Source organism: Physeter macrocephalus, chromosome 20, assembly GCF_002837175.3.
Source record: "Physeter macrocephalus isolate SW-GA chromosome 20, ASM283717v5, whole genome shotgun sequence".
NCBI lineage: Eukaryota > Metazoa > Chordata > Mammalia > Artiodactyla > Physeteridae > Physeter > Physeter macrocephalus.
In genome coordinates, this window is record NC_041233.1 from 123,104,878 (window position 1) to 123,108,953 (window position 4,076).

At 36.1% G+C, this 4,076-nt stretch overlaps 1 protein-coding gene across 2 annotated transcripts in view; it reads right to left on the reverse strand.

Annotated features, from left to right (window-relative positions):
• Positions 1–4,076, reverse strand: part of LOC112062664 (uncharacterized) — a 40,743-nt gene that overhangs the window by 11,403 nt on the left and 25,264 nt on the right. The window contains exon 2 of one of the 2 annotated variants that reach the window (XR_008616087.1): positions 669–763. The exons of the other annotated variant lie outside the window; for it this stretch is intronic. The gene's annotated coding sequence lies outside the window, so the exon portion shown is untranslated. Of the gene's footprint in view, positions 1–668; positions 764–4,076 lie in introns of those variants that run through there. 2 annotated transcript variants of the gene reach the window in all.

Consider the following 4,076-nt stretch of genomic DNA (forward strand, 5'->3'; position numbering starts at 1 on the left):
CTTATATGTGAAATCTAAAATATGACACAAATGAACCTATCTATGAAACAAAACAGACTCACAGACAAAGAGAACACACTTGTGGTTACTAAGGGGGAGGGGTTTGGGGAAGGATGGACTGAGAAATTGGGGTTAGTAGTTGTAAACTATTACATAGAGAATGGGTGAAAAACAATGTCCTACTGCATAGCACAAGGAACAGGATATTCAATATCCTGAGATAATCCATAATGGAAAAGAGTATAAAACAGACATATATATGTGTATAACTGAGACACATTGCTATATGGCAAAAATTAATACAACATTGTAACTCAACTATATTTCAATTAAAAAAAAGTATCAGTTGATGTGAACAACACTAAAGGCCAAATGATATTCAGAGTCATATACAGAGCATTCTATCCAACATACGCTGAATACACAGTCTTCTAAAGTGAAGAAAAAATATTTTCTAGAAAAGACCACATGATAGACCACATATCAAATCTTAGTAAACTCAGGAAGACTTAAATTATACCAAGTATATTGTCTGACCATATTATTAAACTAGAAAACAATAACAGGAGGAAAACTGGAACAATAATCCCATGACTTTATATATTCTGTTGGTCAGAAGCCAGTCACTAGCTCTTTAGTACTTGCACAAAGAGTGGGGTTGCCTCGATGGATGTGGAGCACAGTCTGTGGCTTGGAACACCCAGGAAGGCATGTTCAGTGGTCTCCCCCAGAACTGGGAAAAGTGGCTGCATTCTGGAAATAACTGAAAGTGATGAAAGTCCAGCCTCAATCATCAGAACAGAAGTGAAAAGAAGACATTGGGTTACGTGTCATTTCTCATCCACTAAAGCAGCAAAACAAAAGCTCCCCAAGCTGCTGAAAGTGGAACCCTTGGTGGGAATGAGGCACAGGACCTCTCATTCTTCAGTGGTAGGAGGGGCACTGACTCTTCCTGGAGCATGATGGCTGCCGCATCCTCAGATGACAACCACTTGATTAAGGAGGTTACTTCTAGAAAGCAAAGGCACAGTGGTCAGAGGTGTGTATGAAGAGTCCACGTAGGTGGTGTTGTCTATCTTATTTCTAAGAGCCCTGTATGGACAAATGCTTCCAGAGGGGAGCTGGTTCCACTGACAGTGAGAACAGGCTGCAGCTGTTTAAAATGACAGTGTCCACACGACCCAAAACAGTCTACAGGTTTAATGGGATCACTATCAAATTACACATGACATTTTTCCACAGAACTAGAACAAATAACCCTAAGATGTATATGGAACCATAAAAGACCCAGAATTGCCAAAGCAATCCTGAGGTAAATGAACAAAGCAGGAGGCATAACCCTCCCAGACTTCAGACGATGCTACAATGTTAATCAAAACAGCCTGGTATTGGAACAAAAACAGACATAGGGATCAATGGAACAGAATAGAGAACCCAGAAGTAAACCCAGAGACCCATGGTCAATTCATCTTTGATGAAGGAGGCAAGAATAGACAATGGGGGAAAAGATAGTCTCTTCAGCAAGAGGTGTTGGAAAAGGTGGTTCATGCAAATCAATGAAGTTAGAACACACTCTTCCACCATACACAAAAATAAACTCAAAATGGCTTAAAGACTTAAAAATAACACATAACACAATAAAACTCCTAAAAAAGGAACTTAGGCAAAACATTATCTGACATAAATTGTACCAGTTTGCTCCTAGGTCAGTCTCTCCAAGGCAATAGAAATAAAATCAAAAATAAAGAAATGGGACCCACTCAAACTTATAACTTTTCTCACAGCAAAAGAAACCATAAACAAAATGAAAAGACAACATACAGACTAGGAGAAAATATGTCCAAATGATGCGACCAACAGGAGTTTAATTGCCAAAATATACAAACAGCTCATACAACTCAATAAGAAAATAAACAAGCAAACCAATCAAAAAATGGGCAGAAGACTTAAACAGACATTTCTCCAAAGAAGACATAAGGATGGCCAATAGGCACATGAAAGGATGCCCATCATCACTAATTATTAGAGAAATGCAAATTAAAACTACAATGAGGCACCACCTCACACCAGTCAGAATGGCCATCATCCAAAAGTCTGCAAATAAGAAACACAGGAGAGGGTGTGGAGAAAAGGGAACCCTCCTACACTGTTGGTGGGAATGTAAATTGACACAGCCACTATGGAGAACAGTATGGAGGTTCCTCAAAAAACTAAAAATACAGTTGGCATATGATCCTGCAATCCCACTCTTGGGCATATATCTGGAGAAAACCATAATTCGAAAAGATACATGCACACCAATGTTCATGGAAGCACTATTTACAATAGGTAAGTCATGGAAACAAATTAAATGTCCATCAACAGATGAATGGATACAGAAGATGTGGTACATATATAGTGTGAAACTTTTTCTCTAATATCAGAAACAAAACAAGGGAGTCCACTCTCATCACTCATTCAGCATAGTAATGGAAGTCCGACTCAGGGCAATCAGTCAAGGACGAGAAATAAAAGGCATCAAAATTGGAAATTAAGAAGTACTAATGTGTCTCTTTTAAGATAACATGATGTTATATATAAAAATTCTGAAAAACTTCACCAAAGCCTGATCAAACCAATCAACATAATCCGTAAAGTTGCAGAATAAAAACTGAAAATGTAAAAATCAGTCATATTTCTATATACTAGCAATGATCTGAAAAAAGAAAACCATTGTATTTATAACAGCATCAAAAGTAATAAAAAAATCAGGAAAATATTTATCTAAGGAGATGAAAGATAGCTACAATACACTGATGAAAAAATCTGGAAAAGACAGAAATAAACATAAGTTAACCCTTGTTCATGATTGGAAGAAAAATATTTTTTAAATGTCATACTACCCAAAGCCATCTATGGATTTAATGCAATTCCTATCAAAATCCAATGGCATTTTTAAAGTAGAAAAAAACAACACAGAAATGTATGAGGAATCACAAAAGAACTTGTATATGCAATGCGATCATGAGAAAGAACAACAAAACTGGAGGTGTCACATTCCATGATATCCAACTCTATTATAAAGCTATAGTAATGTAAATAGTATGGTACTGTCATGTAAAAAGGCATACACAACAATGGAATCGAACTGAGAATGCAGATATACACCCATGCATATAAGGTCAACAAATAGTTGATAAGGCAGTCAGGAACACTCGGTGGAGAGACAGTGTCTTCATTAAACAGTGCTTGGAAAACTGCATAGTTACATGCAATAGAATAAAACTAGACTCCTGTCTAACACCACTCATGACAATTAAATAGAAATAAGATAAGATAAAGACAACTGTAAGACAGGAGGCCATAAAACTCCTAGTAGAAAACAGTAAAAATCTTTTTAACACAGGTCTTAAATATTTTTGATGATACCTTAAGCACAAGCAACAATTTAAAAAATCAACAAGTGGAGCTATATCAAACTAAAAATCTGTTACACAGCAAAATAAATAGTCAACAAGATGAAAAGAGCCTATGTAATCAAAAATAATATTTGCAAACCTTATAACTAATAAGGGGTTGACATCCAAAATACATCATAGAACTCGATACCACAAAAAAAAATTAAGCCAACTAAAAACTGTGCCAAAGACCCCAATAGACATTTTTCCAAAGAAGATATGTGAATGTACAACAAATACATGAAAATGTGTTCAACGTCACTACACAACAGGGAAATTAAATCAAAACCACAATGAGATATCACCTCAAGACTGTTAGAATAGAATTCATCAAAGACACAAGAGATTTGCTAGCAAATGCTAACAAAGATGTGGAGAAAAGGGATGATTTGTGTGCTTTTGGTTGTCTTATAAATTGGTTCAGCCTCTATGGAAAACACTAGAGAAGGCTTTCAAAATTTAATAGGGTTACCATATGGTCCAGCATTTTCATCTATGAGGATATATTGAAAGAATTAAAAACACTATGTTGAAGAGATATCTGCACCTCCATGTTCATAGCAGCAGTATTTATAAGAGCCAAGACATGGAAAAAACGTGTGTCTAACAACAGATGAGTGGATATAAACCTTGTGGTAT